Here is a 27729-nt window from a genome sequence, read left to right as displayed (position 1 = left end):
ATGGAAGAATTGCACATATAGTTAGTCGTCCTCTATATTTGAAGGTGACACCACTGATGATGAAATTCACCTTGGAGTGTGTGTGTGGCTTGGAAAGGCCAATGTGGGACCCACAGTCCTGGCCACACATTGTGCACACAAAAAGACTGCCCCTTGTTCTTTTACGTTTGATGTTTGCAGTACCTGTTCACAATTTTCTCTTCTACCTCCTTGTCTGTACATCCATAAGGAGCTTCTGCTCAAGAAGAACCACAGCTCTTTTGCTAGCACACACCATACTAGTCTGTACTTAGTAACTGGCTATCAGTTTTCAGTTGGTTTAGAGCATTGTCTGAGGCTTTTGTGCCATGTCGTTAAAACATTTCATGTGCCCTTCTTTCTTTGTCCCCCAATTTCAGCTCCATGCAGCAGGATTTTTTTGAGGGTGGTAGTGGTGGTGATATCCTGTTGTTGGTCGTTCTCCTCTTGTGTTAATAATTGTGGTATTTGTTAGCACTTAATGTGTGCTAACCATTGGGGTAGACACAATATATGCAGGTTGGACACACACCCCGTCCCACGTGTAATGGCTGTGTTGAGGTTAGTGTAGCTCTGTGGCTAGGAGACAGAGTACATTCCAGTACTTAATGTTTGGGAATCTCATCTTGCAAGTTGACATTGACTGTGGCCCATAAATGACACTGAAACTGCTCAAGGAGCCAGAAATGGTGCTTGTGTGTTGGACAGCATTCCAGCTCTGTAGACCTTTATTTGGTATAAACCTGATAACATGCTGTTTCCACACTGTTTGAAAGTTTCTTAAGGGATGCGCTATTCTCCTTGAAGTGCTTTTCTATTTTGTCTCTGCATCATTGAAAGGTTTGCTGCCTGGCTAATAGAATTCTCTGGCAGCATCTAGCTCTGTATTGCCAAATATACATTTTTTGGCTATGTGTCCACTTGGAGAAAGTAGGAAGTAGAGACACACCTTTTCTTAAAGGTATTTATTGAGTACTTACTACGTGCAGCATGACGTATTAGGAAGCAGCATGGCGTAGTAGGTAGAGCATGGGTCTGGGAATTGGAAGGTCATGAGTTCTAATCCCAGCTCCGCCACTTGGCTGCTCTGTGACCTTGGGCAAATTGCTTCACTTCTCTGGGCCACAGTTACCTCATCTTTAAAATGGGGATTGAGACTGTGAGCCCCACATGGGGCAGGAACTGTCTCCAACCCGATTTGCTTGTATCCATCCAGTGCTTAGTACAGTACCTGGCACATAGTAAGCACTTAACAAGTACCATTATTGTTACTTACAGAGCACTGTACTAAGCACTTGGGAGAGTACACGACAACAGAATTAGCAGACACGTTTGCCTACCCATCAGCTAATTTACTCCTTCTTTTACTTACCAAAAGACTTTGCCAAGGGCCAACACCCTTCCTCCCTCCTTTTTTTTTTTTGGTGTGTGTGTGTACACGTGTGTATGCATGCACACATTTGCAGAAGGGAAGCCCAAGCTTTCCGTTTTGTCCAGGTGTGCAAACTCACAGATCTACTCCTTAGACTTCCTGTTCTCTCTTCCCTTACGACCAACAGAAATAAGGGAGGACTCATATCCTGTAGCTATGAAAAGGAACCATTTGCTGATCATTTTCTCTAAGGTCAGAAGAAGAGCATGTGATCTATAACTGCAGATTGAGAATTTCCCTGTGGGGTTATTTCCCATTGAATGGGCTTCTGAGAAATTTTGTGAATCCATCCTTCTTAGAATCAGTAATCAGTGAATAACTGCCGAGATGATATGACAGGCTAGCATTTTATATAATTTAATCATCATTTTGCATGTAGTTTGTTGATAAAAATTTAAATAACCATCAGGATTTCTAGGCATCTTACTTTATACTGATTTCTGGCCCCTGTCTGGTACTGACATGGTACTGGACACTTTTCTGACTGGTATGTATATTTTTAAACACCCATCAATCGTAGAAGTTCCCCGAATTTTCACAAAGAATCTATGCTTGTAAATCCATACGCATTTGTTTATGTAATGTAGTAAAACATACATTATGTCTGTTGCTTGTTCTGTGATTAATGCAAATGCAAGAAGCAGCAAGGCCTAGTGGATAGAACGTGGATCTGGGCGTCAGAAGGACCTGAGTTCTCCTCCCAGCCCCACCACTTGCCTGCTGTGTGATCTTGGGCAAGTCACTAAACTAATTTGTATTTCAGTTACCTCATCTGTAAAATGGGGATTAAGACCTTGAGCTCCAAGTGGGAGGTGGACTTTGTTGTCCAAACTGATTAGCTTGTGTATTCCCAAGTGCTTAGTACGGTGCCTGGCACATTATGAGTGCTTAACAAATACCATAAAAAGTAGTTGTCATCATTTTCCAAACAAAAAGTTGTCAGTCTCACCAGGAACAGGCAAACGTACAAACATTAGTTATTTCTATATAATAAATGGGCACTAGGTTTTATTTATAATATTTTAATAGCTATTATTAAATTTAAACTATCGGGGGGGGTTCCAGAATTCTTTAGTGCCGTTAGTGATCACTGTAGAAGTGTATCCATGCACAGAAATGCCTCCTGAGTAGTTGTGATGGCCTCTGTGGGAAAGTGGAGAGATTTTAATGATAGTATTTTTATGAAGTTGTGTTTAATTGGTCAGTTTTACTACCCTGTTGTTTTTCTAGGAGATAATGATCACCTTCATAGGGTTTTTTTCCTAGTGTACTAATTATAGACTTCATATTTAATTTCAACACAATGTGAGCTCTAAAGCTTTTATCAAGATGTTTAAAGGCAAATTTGGTTTAGCAGTTTTGCAATATTTTAAAGATATTAGGGTGCAGTGCAGATAAGCTTGCTACGGTGAGCCAGTGCTATTTACGAACCATACTAGTGAAGCAGCGTGGCTTAGTGGCAAGAGCACGGACTTGGGAGTGAGAGGTCTTGGGTTCTAATCCCGGCTCCGCTGCTTGTCAGCTGTGTGACCTTGGGCAAGTCACTTAACTTCTGTGCCTCAGTTACCTCATCTGTAAAATGGGGATGAAGACTGTGAGCCCTACATGGGGCAACCTGATTTCCTTGTATCTACCCCAACGCTTAGAACCGTGCTTGGCACATAGTAAGCGCTTAACAAATACCAGCATTATTAGTATTGTTATTTATTATTAATGCTATTTCAGTTTTTTACCAGCTGAATGTTTTTGGTATTTACTGCTGTCTAGTTTTTGCACTTCTGCAGAATTAACAGGAAGGAAGAAATAACTAACACCAGTTGCTTAAAATAAGGAACCCTTAACATTACAGTATCAACTGTGTTGGTGGAACTGATGCCTTAATAGGGTTTAATTAGAGATTGAAGTTTTTTGGAGGACTCGGGGAGACCCATGGTGTTGTCTGGGTTTTAGGGAAAGGAAACTTGAAGCAAGTTCAGAACAGGGAAAGAGGGAATCTCTGTACACTCTGGGCCCAGGGAGAGGAACAAGAACCCCCCACTCCACTTCCCTCTTTCCCCCTCACCTTTGAGTCTGTATATGGCTGAGAATCATGAAGCAGTGTGGGCTAATGGGCCTGGGTGTCAGAAGACCTGGGTTCTAATCCCGGCTCTTCCACTTGTCTGCTGGGTGACCTTGGTCAAGTCTCTTCCCTTCTCAGTGCCTCAGTTCCCTCATCGGTAAAATAGGGATTAAGACTGTGAACCCCATGTGGGGTGTGGACTGTGTTTAACTTGATTAGCTTGTATCTATTTCAGTGCTTAGAGCAGTGCCTGGCACATAGTAAGTGCTTAACAAATACCATTTAAATAAAAAAAATCGTGGCGACCCCAAGTGCTAACTCCAAGGGTTAGAGAGACTCTTAGGGTTGTGCAGTTTGTGACCTGCAGTATCAAGCCCTTACAAGGTGCCTTTAATAGGTGTCCTTATAAGGTGGCCTTACTGTATATCCAGTGGAAAGAATGTAGTTCTTGGAATCAGGAGATCGGTTTGTAGTCTCCGCTCTGCTGAGCTGTACCATCAGGCCTGGAGGTTTCTGACCATACAACTCCTAGGACATTGTATAAAGTGTTAGGCCCAGCAAGCCCATTGGCTTTAAAGCCCTCAATCATCTTGCCCTCTCCTACCTCACCTCACTACTTTCCTACTACATCCCAGCCCGCACACTTGGCTCCTCTAATGCCAACCTTCTCACTGTATCTCAATCTCCTCTCTCTCACCGCCAACCCCTTGCCCAGATCCTGAGCCTCTGGCTTTGGAACACCCTCCCTCTTCTTATCTGACAGACGATTACTCTGCACCCCCCTTCAAAGCCTTTATCGAAGGCACATCTCCTCCAAGAGGCCTTCCCTGACTAAGCCCTCTTTTTCTTTTCTTCAGCTTCCTTCTGTGTTGCCCTGACTCACTCCCCTTATTCATCCCCCGTCCCAATCCCACGGCACTTGTGTACACATCTATAGTTTATTTATCTTAAAGTCTGTCTTCCCCTCTAGACTTAAGCTCGCTGTGGGCAGGGGATGTGTCTATTATGCTGTTGTATTGTACTCTCCCAAATGCTTAGTACAGTGTTCTGCGCTCAGTAAATACGATCAACTGACTGACTGGGGGGGAAAAAAAGGGTTGGCTAGTGTGAGCTGAGGAGACCATAGCAGCTACTAAAGCAACCGCTTTCCGGGGCACCATTCTGTAGTCAGTGGGTCCTGAATGTACAAGTCCAGTGTTTGTGTGTTGCACAGTGTGCTGCACCCCTGGTGCCTACTAGCTTGTCCCTTTATCCCAGTGTGAAAAGGATTGGCAGGGATGAGAGGGAGTGACACTGTGCAAGTCACCCTCAGTGCACAGTCACCCATTGTTTTATACAGATTCTCATGAGGTTTGTTCATCACCGGCTCTGTCTGGTCCCAACCACCCCCTGGGGAAGACTCACGTAAGGATGGGCGAGTCTGAACAGCAAAATAGTGGAGAGAGGGGCAGCCTAGCACCCATATAGTCTTGAGGAAGGTGGCACTGACTTTCACATGAGACTAGGAATGGGGCAACTCAGTGCCTGTTCGGGGCTTGGGGAAGGAGAACCCCCAGCGTGGATTTGGGGCTTGGAAGAGAGGACCCAGGGAAACTCCCTCTTGTTCTTATTTCCACTCATGTTCATTTCTCTTTCTCTCTCTCTCTCTCCCTCTCCCTCTTCCTCTCCCTCTCCCTCTTCCCCTCCCTCTCCCTCTCCCTCCCCACCAACAGCCACCCATTAAGGGGAGAGCAGGCTGAATTTCAGGACTGACTGACATTTTCATTCAAAGCAGGCCCAAAGCTGGTTTGAATCGTCTCCCCACCATTTCCATCACTATTTCATCTCCGAATGCTTTGGTAGCCACACTTTGTTCCCGACAGACTTCACAGATACTAGAGCAGAGCCTGTTGTTTTAGAACAGAAGGGGTATCCATAGTAAAAATACATCGTGTCCGTTGAGGAACCCGACTGAAGTCAATGGAGGGTATCACCACAGCAAGATTAATGCCCCACATGAACGTGCTAAAAGTGAATTCCAGTGTCGATCGTTTTTCTTGATCAGTAATTAACTTGTACCTTTCCTTTAGCTATACAAGAGGGCATTCTAATCTATGGGAGAGTTTGTCTGGGAATCAGGAACTTGAGTTCTAGTTTTACTCCTTTCATCAAGGGCTCTGTGAACTTGAACAGATAACATAGTTTCTACCTTTACCTGTTAGATGTTAAACTGTATTCCTAATTGAAAATGGGGACTTACCTGTCCTAATTCACAAATAAGGCAGTACGCCAGAGCAGAGACCACATAAGATCATAAAAGTTCATGTGGACCGGAGATTTCCAACTGGTGGGATCTGGTGTGCTTTCAGGTGTGCCCTGAAATATCTGTCTGCCAGTTCAGGCGTATTTCCAAGCTTCGGTGAAGAGGAAGAAGGATGCTAGTAAGGAAAAAAGGCATTGTGTCTAGAACTCGGGGCCTTGCTGTCTTTTGTCACTTCTTTTCAGTGCAGGATGAATGGTCTGTGACTATAGCATCTCAAACTCTTCCCCATTTCTTCTGGGGGAGCAAGGAGTCTTTGTTGAATGGACTCCTTCCCAGAGAAAGTGTGGCCTAGTCGACCCAATCAATCACTGAGCCCCTTCCTTCCTCTCCCCCTCCCCATCCCCCCCGCCCTACCTCCTTCCCCTCCCCACAGCACCTGTATATATGTTTGTACAGATTTATTACTCTATTTTAGCTGTACATATCTACTATTCAATTTATTTTATTTTGTTAATATTGTTTTGTTGTGTTGTCTGTCTCCCCCTTCTAGACTGTGAGCCCGTTGTTGGGTAGGGACCATCTCTATATGTTGCCAACTTGTACTTCCCAAGTGCTTAGTACAGTGCTTTGCACACAGTAAGCGCTCAATAAATACAATTCAGTGAATGCATTTATTGAGTGCCTACTGTGTGCAGAAGACTGTAATAAACGCTTGGGAAATTACAATAGAGTTGGTAGACACAGTACTTGCCCACAAGGAGCCTAAAGCCCCACAGCACTTATGCACACATCCATTATTTATTTATTTTATGTATTTATTTATGTTAATGTCTGTCCTTACCACCTGACTGTAAGATTGTTGTGGGCAGGGAAACATGTCTAACAGCTCTGTTATATTGTACTTTCCCAAGCGCTTAGTATAGTGCTCTGCACACAGTAAGTGTTCAAATGTGATTCATCTACAGGGGAATACAGGCGTTAAATTACAGATAGGAGAAATAGTAGATTATAAGGATACTTTCCTAAGTGCTGTGGAGCTGGGATGAGTATCAGAGTACTTAAGGAGTACATAACCACATGTGTAGTCGACAGTGAAGGGAAAGGGGTAAGGCAAATAAGGCTTTAGGAAGGATTTTTGGAGGAGTTGTGATTTTAGGTGGGTTTGAAGGTGGGAGAGTGGTGGACTGACAGATATGAAGGGGAAGAAAATTCCAGCCCTGAGGGAGGACCTGGACAGGGGTCGGCAGCAGCGGGACAGAAGAAATCGAGGTACAGAAGTAGGTTGGCATTACAGGAGTATGCAGGTTGGAGGCTGGGACTATGTCTGCTAAATCTGTTATATTTGCACTCTCCCAAGCACTTAGTACAGTGCTCTGCATACGGAGTGCGCTTAATAAATACGACTGATTGGGTTGTAGTAACAAATCAGTGAGGTCAGGTAGGAGGGAGAGAGAGCGGATTGAGTGCCCTAAGGGAAGGAGCACAGAACCGCAAGTCAGGAGACCCGGATTCTATCCTGTTGTGTGACCTTGGGCAAGTCACTTAATTTCTCTATGCCCGCTTCCCCATCTCTGAAATGAATATAAAATACCCATTCTCCCTCCCTTTTAGACTATGCCATTTATTTATTTGAAATGGCATTTAAGCGCTACTACGTGCCAGGCACTGTACTAAGCTTTGGGGCGGATGCAAGATAATCAGGGTGGACATAGTCCCTTTCCCACATGGGGCTCATAGTCTAACCCCCCCCCCCCCACCATTTTACAGATGAGGTAACTGAGGCACAGAGAAGTGAAGGGACTTGCCCAAGGCCACACAGATAAGTGGCAGAGTCTGGATTAGGACCTTCTGACTCCCAAGCCGTGCTCTACCCACTAAATTGTGCTGCTTCTCTGATCTGATTGCATTGTGCACGGGCTTTGGAGTCAGAGGTCATGGGTTCGAATACCGACTCCACCACGTCTGCTGTGTGACCTTGGGCAAGTCACTTAACTTCTCTGAGCCTAAATTACCTCATCTGTAAAATGGGGATTAAGACTGTGAGCCTCACGTGGGACAACCTGATCACCTTGTAACCTCCCCAGCGCTTAGAACAGTGCTTTGCACATAGTAAGTGCTTAATAAATGTCATTATTATTATTATTTACCCAAAGCACTTAACTAGTATTAAAATGTCCACTGCTTCTCTGTAGTTGCCTTTAATTTGAGGGTTGCCTTTGAAGGGGAAACGCAGTGTGTGCCCCAATAGCTTCAGAAAGAGCAAATGCCTTTATCATTCAATTATTCAGTCGAATTTATTTAGTGCTTACTGTGTGCAGAGCACTGTACTAAGCGCTCTGGAGGGTACAGTACAGCAGTAAACAGACATCTTCCCTGCCCACAATGAGCTTACAGTCTGAGTCTAGGGAGGCTTTCAAATGTCTCAACATCATCCAAATTTAATACCTTAATCTTTGTAAACCCGGTGCAGCCAGGGATTGTTTCTCTCTAATGCTGAAGTGTACTTTCCAAGCACTTAGTACAGTGCTCTGCACACAGGAAGCGCTCAATAAATACGATTGAATGAATGAATTTGACCTTGCCTATTTGGTAGTAGAATAACTTTGTTTTCAGTAGAGAAACCGGTGAAGGTTGAGCCACCGAAGGACCGGCCCTGCCTCTGTTCCTTACGAGCCGCCTGAGATGGTTCTGCTCACAAAGAGCCACGCTGTCTTTAATTGCTGGTGCCACAGTTATACTGCTGCATTGGTTGAAGCTGTGCTTTCATCTGTCCTTGGACTTTCCCCCAACCCACCATGTCTCCCTTCCCATCTTCCTTCTGAACAGTAGCAGGGAGTAGAGTTCAATACGGGCAGCAACTGGTCAACAGAGTTGTATTGGACTGTAAAGTTTGGGGAAAATAGAGCCAATTGGTCATCTACTTATCCATCTCGTCATTCCAGTGCAATATAACAAATGCAACAACCAGATTCTTAATTCGATTTATATGACTCAACAGATTTGTTAATGTAATTATGTCATTAACACTGATCATCTTAAATATGAGCAACCTCTAACTAGCATTTAAGGAAGTAATATTCTAGTCCGCCAGTACAGTGATACAGTTTCCAAGAGGATCGTTCATTGTCCTGGTGACTTAACTTACTGAGGAAATTTAAAAAAATGACTACAGAATTATTAGGAGTATTTCATTGGAAAATACATCAGATTTCTAGCACAAGCTATTTTCAGATCATTTTGGATATTTAATCAGTTAATCAGTCGTATTTATTGAGCATTGTACTAAGCATTCGGGAGAGCACAGTAGAGTCAATATATGTGATACCAGTCCTCAAGAAATATGCAGTCTAATGGACTGCAGATGCTAAAATGAATTACAACTAAGGGGTTGCAGCAGAGCTAAAAGAGAGGTGGCGGGGTGGGGAGAGTGAAGACCCAAGTGCTTAGTTGATGCTGAAATGTTAAAGTGGCAGTGTGGTGGGGAGATGTGGGAGAACTACACAACTTAAAGCAAATGATTTTCTTTCAAAGACTAGCTTGTAGAATGCCAGCAGAGCACTCTACGACAGGCAGAACACTGTTCAAGGGTCTTTGAATCTAGAAATGGGCGATCGACCCTGCAGGAATTTACAGTCAGGAGGAAGAAGGGAATATGAACATTAGTTAATGTTTAAGTAGCCAGGTGTGTGAGATAAGTCCACAAGTACTTCAAGAAATTGTGAGTTCACAAGTATGTAGTGGTGCTGAAGCGGCCGTTGGGGGTATAGATGGGGGGAGATTAGAAATAAATTGGAAAGACTTTTGGGATATATGATTTCCAAAAGGTTTTGAAGATGCATGTGCCACCACGTTTAGCAGCTGTTTATGAGCTGCCACATTTAGTGTGGTGTTCTGCACATGTTTAGTACAGTACAGTTCTTAGTACTATGCTCTGAACACAGTAAGCACTCAGTAATGCAGGTTGAACGAATGAACGGCCACGCATGTGCCGCCGTGTTAGCGGCTGTGTATGAGACACCGTGTTTAGCAGCTATGTTTACAAGGCAGCCCTTGATTAAGATAGTAAATATCTTTAAAAAACTATAAAAGTTATGACAAACAGCACTTAAGATGTTTCTAAGTTCACACCTTGTCACCCTTACAGCACAGTACTAACCTCTGGTATGCCACCAACTCTGGAGGCACAAGAGGAAAGGCACACCCAAGAGCAGTCAGGGAACAGGGCAACGATTTTAAAAACTGCATGGGAGGAGAAGTTTAAAGATGAGGGGTGGGGAGGAAGTGAGGAAAGGGAGAGGACAGGCGAGCCAGGAGAGTGCTTAGTTTTTTTCAAAGTGATATTTAAGTACTTACTATGTGTCAAGCGCTGGGTAAGATACGCATTACCCTGTGATCTAGTCTTAATTGGAAGGGAGAACAGGTATTTCTTCCCAGTTTTTCAGGTGAGGCAACAGAGGCACAGAGAAGTTGTGACTTGCCCAAAGTCACACAGCAGACATTTGGCAGAGCCGGAATTGGAACCCAGGTCCTCTGCCCCCCAGGCCTGGGCTCCTACCATGAGGTCATGCTGCTTCTCAGCGAAATTGCTTAGGAGGGTAGATTGATCAGTTGGTAGAGCACTGTACTAAGCACTTGGGAGAGTACAATATAACAGAGTTGGTAGACATGTTCCCTGACCACGATGACCCTACGGTCTAGAGGGGAAGACAGGAATTAATATAAATAAATTGCAGATATGTACATAAGTGACGTGGGGCCGAGGGAGGGGTGAATGTAGGGTTCAAATCCAAGTAAGTACAAGGGCAATGCGGAAGGGAGTGGGAGAAGCGGAAATGAGGGCGTAGTCTGGAAAAGCCACTTGGAGACGTGCCTTCAATAAGGCTTTGAAGATGGGGAGAGTGATCGTCTGTTAAATATGAAGAGGGAGGGCATTCCAGGCCAGAGGCTGATGGGCAAGAGGTCAGCGGCGAGATAGACGAGATCGAGCTACAGTGAGTATGTTGGCATTAGAAGAGTGAAGTGTGCGGGCTGGGCTGTAGCAGGAGAGTAGTGAATAAGGAGTTTTTGTTTGATCTGGAGGTGGATAAGCAACACTGGAGGTTCTTGAGGAGTGGGAAAGCATCGACTGAATGTTTTTGTAGAAAAATAACCCAGGCAGCAAGAGTGAAATAAGAACTGGAGTGGGGAGAAAAAGGAGGCAGGGAGATCATCAAAGAGGCTGATATGGTAATTGAGGAGGGATAGGATGAGTGCCTGGATTAATGTGGTAACAGTTTGGGTGGAGAGGAAAGGGTGGGTTTTAGCAATGTTATGAAGGTTGAACCAACAGGATTTTGGTGACAGATTGAATATGTGGGATGAATGGGAAAGATGAGTCGAGAATAACACCAAGGTTGCAGGCTTGTGAGACTGGGAGAATGGTGGTGCTGTTTACAGTGATAGAAAAGTCAGGGGGAGGGCAGGGTTTGGGTGGGAAGCTAAGGAATTCAGTTTTGGCTGCGTTTGGGGTGTCAGTTGGACATCCAAGTAGAGATGTCTCTTCAGGAGGAAATGCGAGGCTGCAGAGAAGGAGAGATCAGGGCTGGAAATGTCGATTTGGGAATCATCTGCATAGAGGTGGTAGTTGAAGCCATGGGAGTGAATGAGTTCTCCAAGGGAGTGGGTGTAGATGGAGAATAGAACCCAGAACTGAACCCTTGAGGGACTCCCCCAGTAAGCGAGCGGAAGGCAGAGGAGAATGAGAATGAGTGGCCGTAGAGATAGGAAGAGAATGAGGAGAGGACAGTGTCAGTGAAGCTGAGGCTGGATAATGTTTGCAGGAGAAGGGGGTGGTCCAATGGGGTCAAATACAGCTGACAGGTTGAGGAGGATTTGGGTGGAGGAGAGGCCACTGAATTTGTCAAGAAGAAGATCATTGGTGATTTTGAATGGGCGGTTTCTGTGGGGTGAAGGGGCCAGAAGCCAGATTGGTTGGGATCAAGGAGAGAATTGGAGGAGAGGAAGCTGAGACAGCGGGTGTAGACAATTCGCTCGAGGAGTTTGGAGGGGAGTGGTAGGAGGGCGGTGGGGCGATATCTGGAGGGAGCCATTGGGCTAAGGGAGGGTTTTTTTTTAGAATCGTAGTAGACTTTACTGAGGCTTTTTCTCTGGAGTTTGAAAATGGGGCCACATTGCTGTGTGACACCGAACTAAGCCTGAAATTACTGACCACCGAAGAGCCAGTACTATTCAAGGCAGATATGGGATTAAACACCCACCAACACACCAGGATCATCATCAATTGTATTTATTGAGTGCTTACTGTGTGCAGAGCACTGTACTAAGCACTTGGGAAGTACAAGTTGGCAACATATATAGACAGTCCCTACCCAACAGTGGGCTCACAGTCTAAGGCTCACAGGCTTACACCAGGATGGAGCTGAGAGCTATGTGGGCCCCAAAAAACATGACTGAATCAGACAACAACACAGTCTTAGTTGGGATTTAACTAGTAACACCAATGGGAAAAGGTCAGAGCAGAAAATTCCAGAGTTGAGGGTTGCAACGTTAACATTAAAGCCATTGGAGGAGTTTGACTGCAATGGAGAAGCAGTCTGGCCTAATGGAAAGAGCATGGGCCTGGGATTCAGAGGATCTGGATTCTAATCCTGCCTCCACCACTTACCTGTTAAGTGACCTTGGACAAGTCACTTAACTTCTCTGTGCCTCAGTTCCCTCATCTACACAATGGAAATTCAATATCTGTGCCCCCTCCTACTTAGATTATAAGCCTCATGTGAGACCTGATTATCTTGTATCTACCCCAGCACTTAGTATAGTGCTTGGCACATAGTAAGGGGCTTAAATACCACGAGTATTATTATTTATTGTCATTATTATTGTTGTTATGACTGTTAGGCCCAAGATGAGAGGATTTAATGAAGAGAAGTCAGGCACCATGTGCCATAAAGAAGCATAGAGAAGCAGCATGGCTCAGTGGAAAGAGCATGGGCTTTGGAGTCAGAGGTCACGGGTTCTAATCCCAGATCCTTCACATGTCTGCTGTGTGACCTTGGGTACATCACTTCATTCATTCATTCAGTCATATTTATTGAGTGCTTACTGTGTGCAGAGCACTATACTAAGTGCTTGGGAAGTACAAGTTGGCAACATATAGAGACGGTCCCTACCCAACAGTGGGCTCACAGTCTAGAAGGGGGAGACAGAGAACAAAACATATTAACAAGATAAAATAGAATAAGTACAAATAAAATAAATAGAGTAATAAATACGTACAAACATATATACATATATACAGGTGCTGTGGGGAGGGGAAGGAGGTAAGGCGGGGGGAGGGGAGGAGGGGGCTCAGTCTGGGAAGGCCTCCTTGAGGAGGTGAGCTCTCAGTAATAATAATAATAATAATGGCATTTATTAAGCGCTTACTATGTGCAATGCACTGTTCCAAGCGCTGGGGAGGTTACAAAGAGATCAGGCTGTCCCACGGGGGGCTCACAGTCTTAATCCCCATTTTACAGATGAGGGAACTGAGGGACAGAGAAGTGAAGTGACTTGCCCAGAGTTACACAGTAGTGCTTTGAAGGGAACTTAACTTTTCTGAGCCTCAGTTACCTCATCTGTGAAATGGGGATTAAGACTGTGAACCGCACGTGGGACAACCTGATCACCTTGTATCCCCCCAGCGCTTAGAACAGTCCTTTGCACATAGTAAGCGCTTAACAAATACCATCATTATTATTATGATGACAATAATAATCAATTATTATCAATATCAGTTATCAATTATTAAATGCAGTTGATTGATTGATTATTATAAGCTCAGAGAAAAGGCTGGAAAACAGGAGTTAATTTTAAATAATTCCTAAATTAAGATAAGAATCAAATTAATCCCACTCTAGCTTCCTTTTTACCCCAGGTATTAACAGGTTGAGAGAAATAAATTAGGTGCTTGAACATCTCTTCCATCCGGGCCTCACAGAGAGCAGGAAGGCAAGGAGAGACCTCTACAACCATCAGGAAGCTCCCAGTTTATGTGTCTTTCCTTCTCTCTGCCCTCAGGAGAACGTGGCTTCACTCCCATGTGGATGGAGCTTTGCCACTATTACAGTATTCAGCTTTTCAAACTCTTACTATTAATCAGTCGTACTTATTGGGCGCTTTCTGTGTCCTGAGCACTGTACTAAGTGCTTGGGAGAGTACATTTCCTGCCCACAAGGAGACATTAATATAAATAAATAAATTAGGGATATGCACCTAAGTGCTGTGGGTCCGGATGAATAAAGTAAGTCAGGGCGTTGCATCTGTGTTTTTCCTTTTCCCACTCTTTGTAAATAATCTGTAGTCTTCCAACTTTTCGTAAGCTTAGAGCTGGACTGCAATAAACATACCACTGGTATTGATATATGGATAGAAAGTGTGCCATGCTGGGACCTGTAGCATGCAGTTTACAAGAGGTTCACGATCTCTGTAGGGAAGCACAGACATTTAGAAAAGAGAAATAAATTATAGGCTAGGTATAGGAATGAGAAAAGAAGAATCATAAAGGAAGGGGGGAATAGGGAGATAAGATGAACAAATAGACACTCCCCAGAAGGGGTGCTTCAGATGATTTTTCTGCTGCAACTACTGCAGCTTCCCCCAAATCCAAACACTTCTGAGGGCTCTGGGATCACGAGTCCCCACGCATCTGACTTCTGGTTCCCTCTGGGGCAGGGTTCTCCCGGTGAGATTTATGGCATTCTTTCAAACTTGGAAAATTCTGGGAAGGGGAAGGTTTGAATCCTTAATAATAAGGCACATCTCCTCCAAGAAGTCTTCTCAGACTAAGCCCCACTACTCTTCATCTCCCACTTCCTTCTCCGTCACCCTGACTTGCTCCCTTTACTGTCCCGTCCCCCTGTCCAGCTCTAAAGCACTTATGTAAATTTCTATTTTTATTTATCCCTTTACTGCCCCCCCCCCCCCCCCGCCCCAAAGCACTTACACATATCTGTAACCTTATTTACTTGTATTGATGTCTGTCTCCCCAACTCTAGACTGTGAGCTCGTTGTGGGCAGGGAATGTCACTGTTTATTGCAGTACTTTCCCAAGCGCCTAGTACGGTGCTCTGCACACAGCACTCCATAAATACAATTGAATGAATGAATGAATTCCTTTTCATTTTGGCTTCTTCCAAGACTTTTCCCATCTGTTTCCTTCCTCTCAAATTCTGAGGCCCCACCAGAGTTGATGAAACCTGGATAAACTGAACAGACCACCTCTGTTACAGCTATTAGAAAATAAGTTGATGTGACTTGCCGTCCCGATAAAGCCAGTCAATGTACATTGTATTCTGTCTGTGTCCCTTGCATTGGCCTTGTTTAGCAGTGGTGTTTTTGGTGAATTTTAAGGGTTGGCAAAACCCTAATCAACCCTCTACAGCCCAGGAAAAGAAGGCAGTCCTAAAGATGACTTGATGTCATATTAATCAATATATGTGTCCTGTATTACTAATGTAGGTTAAATCTTAATATAAAGTCACCTAAAGACCACTTTTTAGTAGTCTCCTATCTGTAATTTATTTTAATGTGTCTTCCCCATAGACGTTAAGCTCCTTGGGCAGGGATTATGTCTACCAACTCTGTTACAGTGTACTCTCCCAAGGCCTTAGTGCAGTGCTTGGCACACAGTAAGCACTCATTAAGTACCACTGATTGAGTACTTCAAATAGTCTGAAAAATCCTTGTTAAATTCAGCACTTGCTACAATGAATCCAATCTGGGCTAGCCAGTGAACACATATGATTGCCCACACAAGAATGGTATATCAGTCGATGGTATTGAGCACTTACTGTGTGTAAAGCACTGTACTAAGCACCTGGGAGAGTACATTAGAGTCGATAGACGTTTTCCCTGCCTATACACATATTCACTTGTGCCATCAGGTGTTGAAAAATGAGGTTGTTTTAGTGGTAGCACCATTTCCCATGTCCCTTTGTATTTTGGGGTGGTTGTTTTTCTTCCTTGACTCGAAAGCACATGCAATTTGTGGACCAAAATGGCTTTGAAACCAAGAATAAAACGTCAAGCTCGTGAAACTTGATGGATGTAACATAAAGTAGAATAATGCCAGATATCCTATACTTAAGGCAGGCACTGTTCCATAGAGCACCATATGTTTCTGTTCAGATGGATCTAAAGGGAATTTAAAAGACCCAAATGGGTTTAAAAGTAAATAATCTTTATTCTGAAACAATTCCGAAGTACTGTACCCAACATAATGGAGTTATTATAAATGTCAGAGAAGCAGTTTTATTGTTGCGGAAGTAATGTATGAAGGACCGTTGGCTGATAATGAACTACAGTTTACAAATGTGGGTCAGCACATTTCAAAGCATGAAGGGATTTTTATTATTATTCATGGGAGGATTTTATTCTGGACATTATTTAAACTACTATCTTTGATAGGGAAGAAAACATATTGCTCTTCCCTGTAGGATTTTCAGTTATTCCTTTTGGAATAGGGTTGCATATTTATCCATATTTAACAGAAGAATTTAATAAAAATAGGGCATTTGAATTTTGCAGCGTGTTAATGTGATGAGATTTGCTATGAGAACGGGGGTGCAAATCTAATTTGGCTAATGTTTATTCATAGACTTTTTTAAATGAAGACATCAGCATTTCCTGATAACTAAACCAGAAGCAGCAGCAGTAATCATTAACAGTAGATTACAATTCACATTATTGTGAAATGGATAGCCAAGTGAGGCAGAAGAAATTGTATTGTTGAGGATAGTAAGTTTAATTTTCTTTGGTTGATTAGTGGGGAAGTAGGTTTTGTCTAACACCTAAAAGTTGTATGAAAGATGATTAAAAAAAAAATTGACACGTAGCCAACAGTTTTCAGAGCTTCCGTGGATTTTATTAAACAGAATTTTCCCATGGGACCCAAAAGGGTACAGCATGACTTTTCAAGATGCAAAGGGGATAAATAGCCCCATCCCATTTTCTCAGCCTGTGTTTTCATGTTATGGTATTTATAAGCGCTTACTACGTGCCAGGCAGTCAGATGGGACACAGTCTATGTCCCAAATGGGGCTCACGGTCTTCATCTCCAATTGACAAATGAGGTAACAGGCACAGGGAAGTGAAGTGACTCGCCGAAGGTCACTAAGCAGACAAGTGGTGGAGCCGGGATTAAAACCCCAGGTCCTCCTTCTGACCTGGCTGAAAGGCCTGGGCTCTTTCAACGAGGCCACGCTGCTTCTTGTGGTTCAAAATTATGTTAGGCTGCAGTCAGGCACTCATGGGGAGCTCCTTTCAATCAATCAATCAGTCAGTCGTATTTATTGAGCGCTTACTATGTGCAGAGCACTGTACTAAGCGCTGGGGAAGTACAGATTGGCAACACATAGAGACAGTCCCTACCCAACAGTGGGCTCACAGTCTAAAAGGGGGAGACAGAGAACAGAACCAAACATACCAACAAAATAAAATAAATAGGATAGAAATGTACAAGTAAAATAAATAAATAAATAAATAGAGTAATAAATATGTACAACCATATATACATATATACAGGTGCTGTGGGGAAGGGAAGGAGGTAAGATGGGGGGATGGAGAGGGGGATGAGGGGGAGAGGAGGGAAGGGGCTCAGTCTTTCAGGCCGCGCCCAGTAGCCCTAGCCCTTTCAGCCTCCGACGGACAATTAATGTGGCCCACGGAAAAGCTCTTAGTGACCTAGAAAGGCCAGAAAGCTTATTCAGGAGAATTCATCCTGGTTTAACTGGGGAACCCCCCTGCCCAATCCCTGAATAATTCTCCTGAGCAGTTGGCCCTCACTAAGCCATATGTCTAACAGTTTTCCCTGTCATCTTTTCCACTTTCCGAAGCTTATTTAAGGAAGAGCAGATGGTTCCAAGGGCCTTACTGTTGGGCATACTTTGGAGGGCAAAATTTGAAGTCAGTGACTTTTATCCTTCAAAGACTTTGTGGAAAAAATGGTGTAGGACACTAGAATTGTTGAGTCTACCATGTACCTCATTGGCTTTACCTTGGAATGGTATCTTGAAAGCCCAGGTTCTTAAATGTGAATATTTGATTCAGTAGAACCTTTGATTGTGGTTTTTCTTTAAAGGATTAACACCCTCCCCTTTAGTCCCACAGCACTTATGTACATACCTGTAATGTATTTATTTATATTAATGTCTGTCTCCCACTCTAGACTATAAGCTTGTTAGGGGCAGAGAATGTGTCTGTTCTGTTGTACTCTCCCAAGTGCTTAATACAGTGCTCTTTTATTCATTCAGTTGTATTTATTGAGTGCTTACTACGTGCAAAGCACTGTACCAAGCGCTTGGGAGAGTACAGTACAACAGCAGACACATTCCCTACCCACAACGAGCTCACAGTCTAGAGGGGGAGACAGACACGAATATACATAAATAAATGATTGAGTAAATAAATTACAGTTATATACATATGTGCTGTGGGACTGGGAGGGAGGATGAACAAAGGGAGCAAGTCAGGGCGACACAGAAAGGAGTCAAGGAAGGCTTCTTGGAAGAGATGTGCCTTCAGTAAGGGTATGAAGTGGGAAGAGCAATTATCTATCTGATATGAGGCGGGAGGGTGTTCCAGGCCTGAGGCAGGATGTGGACAAGCGCTTAGTACAGTGCCCAAGCGCTTAGTACAGTGCTCTGCACATAATAAGCGCTCAATAAATACGATTGATGATGATGACAAGAGGTCGGCCAGCCGTGAAATAGCCGTGAGAAGGTTAGCATTAGAGGAACAGAGTATGAGGGCCAGGTTGTAGTGGGAGAGTAGTGAGGTGAGGTGGTACACACAGGGTACACAGTAAGCACTCAGTAAATACAACTGATTGATAATAGTATTAAGCTTTTACTTTGTGCTGAGTACCATAGCAAACTCTGGGAAAGAATACATGGTCAGGAATTAGACACGGGCCCTGGCCTTCAACCGACTCCCAGTCCAAGAAAGAAAGGGGGAACTGGAGAAGATTGGAAGCTCCTCAGGACCTTATCTTATGATAAATACGATTGATTATCTTCTATTGATATTGGTTGCTACCAAACAGTGCTCTGTACAACAGAGATGAACGGCGTTGCTGAAGAAAATCAATGCGTCAGTCAGTCTTCTTTCAGCACGTTGGGCACGTACAGTGGGTAAAGAGGCCGGAATCGTAGAAGTTGAAATTTAAAAGTTTATCCTGTGTTTCAGCACTGTTTAAAATCAAAAACGTAACTATGTAGTTGGAATAATTAACTGCATAGTCTAGTGTTGTTTTAGTCTTGAAAGGTCTTTAAAAATACAGCCAAAATTTCCCTTAGTATAGAAACGAGGTGATTCCTTTTTCTGGGTGGGTGTAAAAAGGAAGTACTGTTTGAGGGCAGGGAAATCCCTTTTTGAAAAAGGCAGCTTTAGTCTCTTTTAAAGGCATATACCCCCGTTCCTGGGAGTAGAGGAAAAATAAGTCGGAAAGGGCACCGTTCAAGAGACATTCCTGACAGACAGCACCAATTCTGAGGAAATCTAGTTGATGACTAGAGAGGCGGGCAGCTTGTCCTCAAGTCACTTTGTGCTTCACTCAGTCCCCTTAACAATCAAAGGAAATCCAGAACAAGCTGCATTTTATATTTTATTCTTTCCATTTGTTTTCTTGCCACTTTTTAGAATTATTTCAAAATTTCTGATTGTAAGATCCTTGAGGGCAGTGATCATGTCAGCACAGAGGAAGCACATATAACTATTGATTAATAAGGATAGTTAGTATTCTTAACTAAAGCAGGAGTGCAGAATTTTTTTAGGTAGGCCATGACTTCCTTATTTGTGGTATGAGATCTATCACATCTCTGATTTCTCATGCTTCCTCTGTGTTATCCTGCGTAAATAAATGTTACCACCCCAACTCCCTCCTACCATTCCTCTCCAGACTCCTGTCAGTTGATCATATTTATCGAGCGCTTGCTGTAAGTGTCCTGTGGGTAGGGTACATACATACCAACTCTGCTGCGTACAGTGCTCTGTGCACAGTAAGTGCTCAGTAAGGACCGTTGATTGATTTAAAAACTTTTTTTTAATGCTATATGGTACTTAAGTGCCTACTGTGCGTCAAACATTGTCTAAAGCACCGGGGTAAGAACAGGCCAATTATGTTGGACAAAGTCCCTGGCCCGCATGGGGTTCACAGTCTAAGTAGGAGCCCACTATTGGGTAGGGACTGTCTCTATATGTTGCCAACTTGTACTTCCCAAGCGCTTAGCACAGTGCTCTGCACACAGTAAGCGCTCAATAAATACGATTGATGAAGTAGGAGGGAGAACAGGATTTGAATCCCCATTTTACATTTGAGGAGACTGAGGCACAACGAAGCTGAATGACTTGTCCAAGTTTACACAGCAAGCAGGTGGCAGAGCTGGGAACCCAGATCCTCTGACTCCATTCATGAGAAGCAGCGTGGCTCAGTGGAAAGAGCACAGTCATGGGTTCAAATCCCGGCTCTGCCAGTTATCAGCTGTGTGACTTTGGGCAAGTCACTTAACTTCGCTGTGCCTCAGTTCCCTTATCTGTAAAATGGGGATTAAGACTCTGAGCCTCCTGTGGGACAACCACATCACCTTGTAACCTCCCCAGCGCTTAGAACAATGCTGTGAACATAGTAAGCGCTTAATAAATGCCATTATCATTATTATTATTCATTCCATCATATTTATTGAGTGCTTACTGTGTGCAAGATACTGTACTAAGCACTTGGGAGAGTACAATATAATAATAAACAGACACATTCCCTGCCCAACGAGCTCACGGTCTAGCTGGGGAGACAGATATTAATATAAACAAATTATGGATATGTAGTTAAGTGCTGAGGGTAAAGGGATCAAGAACACAGGCCTCTCAACTTGGTTTCAGACCTCTACGAAAGTGACACTAGTTCTCCACAGTGATGAGCTTCTCTCTGATTTCTTTGAATTCATTTTGGGTCTCAACTATTACCAAAGGAGCAGACTTTTTGGAGCCGTGACTTAGAAGTTTAGAATCAGCAGTTTCTAGCAGTTGGCATCCTCCCCTACCCCCATTGATGCCTGTGTGAAGTGCACTACTTGGCCACCAGAATCTAGGTGTGATTTAGTTTTTGAGAAGATGTGATTCGGCTAATCCTAAAAGAATTCGTGGCATCTGAAAATCTCGTGCATGTTAGTTAAAATCCTTTTTGGCAGACACAGCTTCCACTTCTAGTGTAAGTTGGAGGAAAATGTTCCAGGGAACTCTGACTCAAAACTGAGCACTGTATACACACAGAGAAATGTGTACAATGCCGAGAACACAATGAAGTCAAGTAAACAGTTTTTACTCCAAAAAGCAGGAAACAAAGGGTGACTGTTCAGACGTCTGATTTTCAGCCAAGCCACATGCACGGCTAGCAAAAATTAGCAGCTGGCTTCTCAATCAGGATAATTTATCCAAATAAGCCAGGCCCGTAAATAAACTTCCCAGTGTTCCCTGCCTCCAGCCTCTCTCCCTTCCCCAGTTCACACTTCATTCTGCTACCTGGATTCTTTTCCTAAAATGGTATTTTGCTCACCTTTCCCCACTCCTCAAAAGCTTTCAACCATTCCTTTCCAGCGCTTAGAACGGTGCTTTGCACATAGTAAGCGCTTAACAAATACCATCATTATTATTATAAAGCAGAAACTCCTGCCTTAGGCACTCAAGTCTCTCTCCTGTCCTTACCATTACACCTCACAGGCACCACACCTTTCCTTGCACTTCGTTCTTCTCAAACTCACCTACTCATTGTGCTTCACTTGCATTTCTCCTGCCTTGGACCCAATGCATCCACTTTATTTCTGTCTGGAGCACCCTCCCTTTTCACATTTGCCAGACCTCGCCACTCCCCAGTTTCAAAGCCACTCTGAAATCCCCTCTCTTTTAAGAGCAAAGCAATTATGTCCATATCCGTAATTTATTTATAGTAATGTGTGTCTCCCCATCTAGACTGTAACATTGCTATATGAGCAGGGAATGTTTTGTTATGTTGGGTTGTACTCTCCCAAGTGCTAAGTACAGTACTCTGTCCCCAGTAAGTAATCAGTAAATATGATTGATTGATTCAGGCCATACCCAATTATTTTCGCCCTGTCCCCAATTTTATGTCCCAGTTACCGCCCCAGCTCATTACATCGCTAAAACTCATCCCTTCCTCACCAACTGTGCTGATCCAAGCACTTGTCTTATCCCACCTTTACTGCTGTATCAGCCTCCTTACTGACCTTCCTGCCTCTGCTCTCCCCACTGCTGTCTATACATAATAATAGTAATAATAATTGTGGGATTTGTGAAGCGCTTACTGTGTGCTAGGCACTGTACCAGGTGCTAGGGTAGATGTGAGCAAATTGCAGTAGACACAGTCCGTGACCCATGTGGAGCTCATTCTTAATCTCCATTTTGCAGATGAGGTAACTGAAGCACAGAGAAGTGAAGTGACTTGAGCAAGGTCACACAGCAGACATGGGGCAGAGTTTAGAACCCAGGTCCTTTTGACTCTGTCCACTAGGCCAGGCTACTTCACTCTGCTGCCCAGATTATTTTCCTTTAAAAATGTTCAGTCTGTGTCTCCCCACTCACGAATGACCAGTGGTTGCCCATCCATCTCCGTATCAAACAGAAACTCCTTATCATTGGCTTTAAAGCACTGTATCAGCCCTCCCCTTCCTAGATTACCTCGATTTCCTAACTAGAACCCGGCCTACATGCCTGGCTCCTCCAATTCTACCTTACTTACTGTACTTCTGTCTCATCTATCTCACTGCCGAGCCCAGGATAAAGACGGGAATAAATGTTATTTTGAAGGAAGGTTATAAGAGATTATGTCTATCTAGAATATTCAGAAATAACATCCTGCATGAACACTGCATGTTTCTGATTTTCTAAATGAACAATTTGCAAAAAAATACGTGAATGATTTTGGTAGAACATTTTTGTCAGTCGAACAAAAGGAGAGGAATCCAGATTTCCTTTGTCTTCTAATTTCTTTTGTCTCACCCTGTACCATTTCCCTGTTCTCTAAAGCTGTTTTTGATCTTAAGCTCCTTAATTTAACCTGTAGGCCCTCCTGATGGAGGATGTGTTGCACTTGCAGACTCTGTCCTTGAAGGGGGGAAATAGACTTTTGAAGAGTTACACCCTGAAGCTGTATCCAAGCACCCAGAAAAGCACCTGTTCATGCAGAGAAGACTGCTCTAGAGAGCCTTGAGAAGAAGTATTGACTTTTAGACTGTGAGCCCACTGTTGGGTAGGGACCGTCTCTATATGTTGCCAATTTGTACTTCCCAAGCACTTAGTACAGTGCTCTGAACATAGTAAGCGCTCAATAAATACGATTGATGATGAAGTATTGACAAAGAGCTGGGAGCCAGTAGGAAGCTGCTGTCACTTCTAGACTGTGAGCCCACTGTTGGGTAGGGACCGTCTCTATATGTTGCCAACTTGTACTTCCCAAGCGCTTAGTACAGTGCTCTGAACATAGTAAGCGCTCAATAAATACGATTGATGATGAAGTATTGACAAAGAGCTGGGAGCCAGTAGGAAGCTGCTGTCACTTCTAGACTGTGAGCCCACTGTTGGGTAGGGACTGTCTCTATATGTTGCCAACTTGTACTTCCCAAGCGCTTAGTACAGTGCTCTGCCCACAGTAAGCGCTCAATAAATACGATTGATTGATTGATTGATGTCTGGGTGACCCTGTAGTGAGGCTGAGAGCCCCTCCCTCCAAATCCGACCTTGAAGGAAAACTCAGGACTGGCCATCTCCAGAAGTGGAGACTGAGGCTGAGAAAGACCTGTTTGTCGTCTTTAAGGCTTTAGTGAGAAGCAACAAAGTGCAATCATCATCATCATCATCATCAATCGTATTTATTGCCTGTGCCTCCTGGGCATCAGGCCCCTGGGGGGGCCAAGGAACAAGGCGCTGCTGCCGGCTGTTTGTGTGTCAAAGAAAAGACAGACTGTGTGTACAGATTGGTATGTGTGTAAGAGTGGACTCACCCAGCTGGCCATCCTTTTAGACTGTGAGCCCACCGTTGGGTAGGGACTGTCTCTATATGTCGCCAATTTGTACTTCCCAAGCGCTTAGTACAGTGCTCTGCACACAGTAAGCGCTCAATAAATACGATTGATCCTTTGGAGAGGGGTTGGCTAGGGTGGAATGCCTGTGGTTCTCTTTCGCTAGCTCCGGGACCTCTGTTGAAAGGGAATTTTGGCCAGTAAACCTGTGTCTTTCTAACCTCAAGACCTGTTAGGCGGCAAAACAAACCTTACTGAACCCTGCTTATGGCAGCTGCCTGCTGAGATCGCGCCAGGCCGGGAGCCTTCAATCCTCATAGATTTTTCTTTGACCAGCTCACCATGCTTGGATAGCAAAACTGCATTCCAGTTTTCAAGCTCCTCTTTCTCTGACTTGTCAGTTCCGCTTATTCGGTTTAACGAGTGCTCGTTTTTATGATGGAAGACAGTTATGGCTTTCTCCTCTTCTCCACTTCTAGCCCTGGGCTCCGTATCCATCTATTCTATTTATTTTATTTTGTTAGTATGTTTGGTTTTGTTCTCTGTCTCCCCCTTTTAGACTGTGAGCCCACTGTTGGGTAGGGACTGTCTCTATATGTTGCCAACTTGTACTTCCCAAGCACTTAGTACATTGTTCTGCACACAGTAAGCGCTCAATCATCATCATCAATCATATTTATTGAGCGCTTACTATGTGCAGAGCACTGTACTAAGCGCTTGGGAAGTACAAATTGGCAACATATAGAGACAGTCCCTACCCAACAAATAAATACGATTGATTGATTGATTCTAGTAATGATGATGATACTTGTAAAGCACTTACTAGGTGCCAAACACTCTTCTAAGCACTGTGGTAGATGCAAGGTAATCAGGTTGTCCCAATCCCTGTCCCACATGGGGCTCACATTCTTAATCCCCATTTTACGTATGAGGTAACTGAGGCCCAGAGAAGTGAAGTCACTTGCCCAAGGTCACACAGCAGACATGTGGTGGAGCCGGAATTAGAACCCAGGTCCTTTTGACCTCCAGACCAGTGCTCTAGCTACTAATCCATGTGCTGTTTTTAACTTTTGCTTGTTTCTTCTCCACTTCTTCCTTCTAAGACCAATTGGAGAACTTTTTTCCATTCAAGGTGTTGTTTCTATTTTTGCTGTCCAGGTACTTGTTCTTGATGTGGCTGCTGTCTCCAGGCAGGGGCTTCCGGTCACTTTTTCTTGAAGCAGCATGGCACAGTGGATAGAGCTGGGGCCTGGGAGCCAGAAGGTCATGAATTCTAATCCTGGCTACGACACATGTCTGCTGTGTGGCCTTGGTCAAGGCATTTCACTTGTCTGGGCCTCAGGTCCCCCATCTGTAAAATGGGGATTGAGTCTGTGAGCCCCATGTGGGACAGGGACTGTGTCCAAACTGGTTTGCTTGTGAGCCCACTGTTGGGTAGGGACTGTCTCTATATGTTGCCAATTTGTACTTCCCAAGCGCTTAGTACAGTGCTCTGCACATAGTAAGCGCTCAATAAATACGATTGATGATGATCCACCCCAGCACATAGTGCAGTGTCTGGTACATAGTAAGTGTTTAACAAATACCATAATATTTCCTTTCACCATGTGAAGTTCGTACTAGTGGCACTGTGCACCTCTCTCCTGGGCCTCCTCTTCCAGTTGGCACCCAATGGAACCTGTGCCACCAAAATTTCCAGGGACCTAGCCTGGTCATTATTCACTATGAGTTTGGGGCTCACACTTCAGGGCCTTGAACTCTTTGGAGGAAAGCTAGTAAATCAATCAACCAGTTGTATTTATTGAGCACTTACTGTGTGCGGACCACCGTACGAAGTGTTTGGGAGAGTTCAGAATAACGGAGTTTGGTAGGCACATTCCCTACCCACAACAAAAACCCCTCGCTTGTGGCTTCAAAGCTCTCCATCACCTTGCTCCTTTTTAACTCACCTCCCTTCTCTCCTTCTCCATCCCATCCATCACACTCCACCCCTCTGATGCTAACCTGGTCTCTGTGCCTAATTCTTGCCTCTCCCACCATCAGTCCCTGGCCCATGTTCTACCTCTGGCCTGGAACACCCTCCCTCTTCAAATCTGTCAATCACACTCCCCCCCTTCAAAGCCCTACTGAAGGCTCACCTCCTCCAAGAGGCCTTCCCAGACTAAGCCCCCCTTTTCCTCAGCTCCCCCTTCCCTCCGCGTAATACAGACTCTCTCCCTTTGCTCTACCCCCCCCGCCCCACAGCCCTTGTGTATATATGTACATATCTACAATTCTACTTATTCAGATGCCTGTTTCCTTGTTTCGATGTGTATATATCTATAATTCTACTTATTTATATTGATGTCTGCTTACTTGTTTTGACGTCTGTCTCCCCCCTTCTAGACTGTAAACTCAGTGTGGGACAGGGATTCATCAGTCGTATTTATTGAGCGCTTACTATGTGCAGAGCACTGTACTAAGCGCTTGGGAAGTACAAGTTGGCAACATATAGAGACAGTCTATAGGGGCTGTCTCTCTTTATTGCTGAATTGTACTTTCCAAGCTCGTAGTACAGTGCTCTGCACACAGTAAGCGTTTAATAAATGATTGAATGAATGAATGAGCTTATAGTCTAGTGGGGGAGGCAGACATTAAAATAAATTACAAATAGGGGAATTACTCTCCCAAACGCTTACTACAGAGCTCTGCACATAGGAAGTGCTAAGTAAATACTACTGATGATGAGATGGAGGAATGGCAGAGCATGTAAGCTCGTTGTGGGCAGGGAATGTGTTGGTTATAGTGTTGTACTCTCCTAAGCTCTTAGTACAGTGCTTTGCACAGTAAGTGGTCAGTAAATACGATTGACTGTACATAAGTGCCCTGGGGCTGGGGGTGGGGTGAATATCAGGTATTCCTTGCATAGGCAAGGAAGGGAGGGTGACTAGGAATCAGGGAAGGCCTCTTGGAGAAAATACATATAAAGTCCAAAATAACTTGCTTTATTTTAACTAACATTTGAGGCTATAAAATTAGTTGAGGATGTGGGTTGAAGTCAGTGTGTGGAGATTCCACCAGGATAATTAAAAAAAAAATTCTGGTGTCTAATATTCCTTTATAATGTTTCTGCAATTGATTTTGAAACTATGATTTTTGACAATGAAAAGTCTAGGTGTTAGAAAATTTGCTGCTCGTATTGCTTTTCCAAAAGATGTGTGTTAAAGTTTTATGTTCCATTTCAACTGACAGAATTTAGGGAAACACCATCTGAGGCTTAGGATGGTTTGGGCAAAGGTTGGTTTCACCCAAACACTGAAGTATAAAAGTGAGGAGCTATTTAAATATGAATGCGTAAGTGATGAGACTGTCAGATCCACTTTAATTTACCAGGGTTCAACTGTGTATGACTACCATAAAAGTCAAATAAAGGTAGCTGGGTTCAGTATTTTATATCTCACTGTACCTCAGTCTCGTCTTTCTCACCACTGACCCCCTCACCCACGTACTGGCTCTGGTCTGGACTGCCTTTCCTCCTCAAATCCAACAGACAATTGCTCTCCCCTGCTTCAAAGCTTTATTGAAAGCACATCTCCTCCAAGAGTCCTTTCCTGATTAAACCCTCCTTTCCTCTTCTACGACACCCTGACTTGCTCCCATTATTCGTTCCCCTCCATCCCCAGCTCCACAGCACTTTTGTACATATCTGTAATTTATTTATTGATATTAATGTCTCTCTCCCCCTCTAGACTGTAAGCTCGCTGTGGGCAGGGAATGTGTCTGTTATTTTGTACTCTCCGAAGTGCTTAGCACCGTTCTCTGCACACAGTAAGTGCTCAATAAATATGATTGAATGAATGAATGACTACACTCATCAGAAAACTGTAGAGGTCATCTGCCTCAACTCCCTCCTACCTCTGGCCAGCTGAATAAC

At 43.9% G+C, this 27729-nt stretch overlaps 1 protein-coding gene across 5 annotated transcripts in view; it reads left to right on the top strand.

The window, feature by feature from the left end:
- The window catches only part of WDR20 (WD repeat domain 20), a 97945-nt gene that overhangs the window by 33068 nt on the left and 37148 nt on the right, over positions 1-27729 (top strand). The window lies entirely within an intron of this gene.

The sequence above is a fragment of the Tachyglossus aculeatus genome, chromosome 1 (genome assembly GCF_015852505.1).
Source record: "Tachyglossus aculeatus isolate mTacAcu1 chromosome 1, mTacAcu1.pri, whole genome shotgun sequence".
NCBI classification, from domain to species: Eukaryota; Metazoa; Chordata; class Mammalia; order Monotremata; family Tachyglossidae; genus Tachyglossus; species Tachyglossus aculeatus.
Note: the sequence above shows the minus strand (reverse complement) of the source record. Positions and strands in the feature narration are given on the sequence as shown.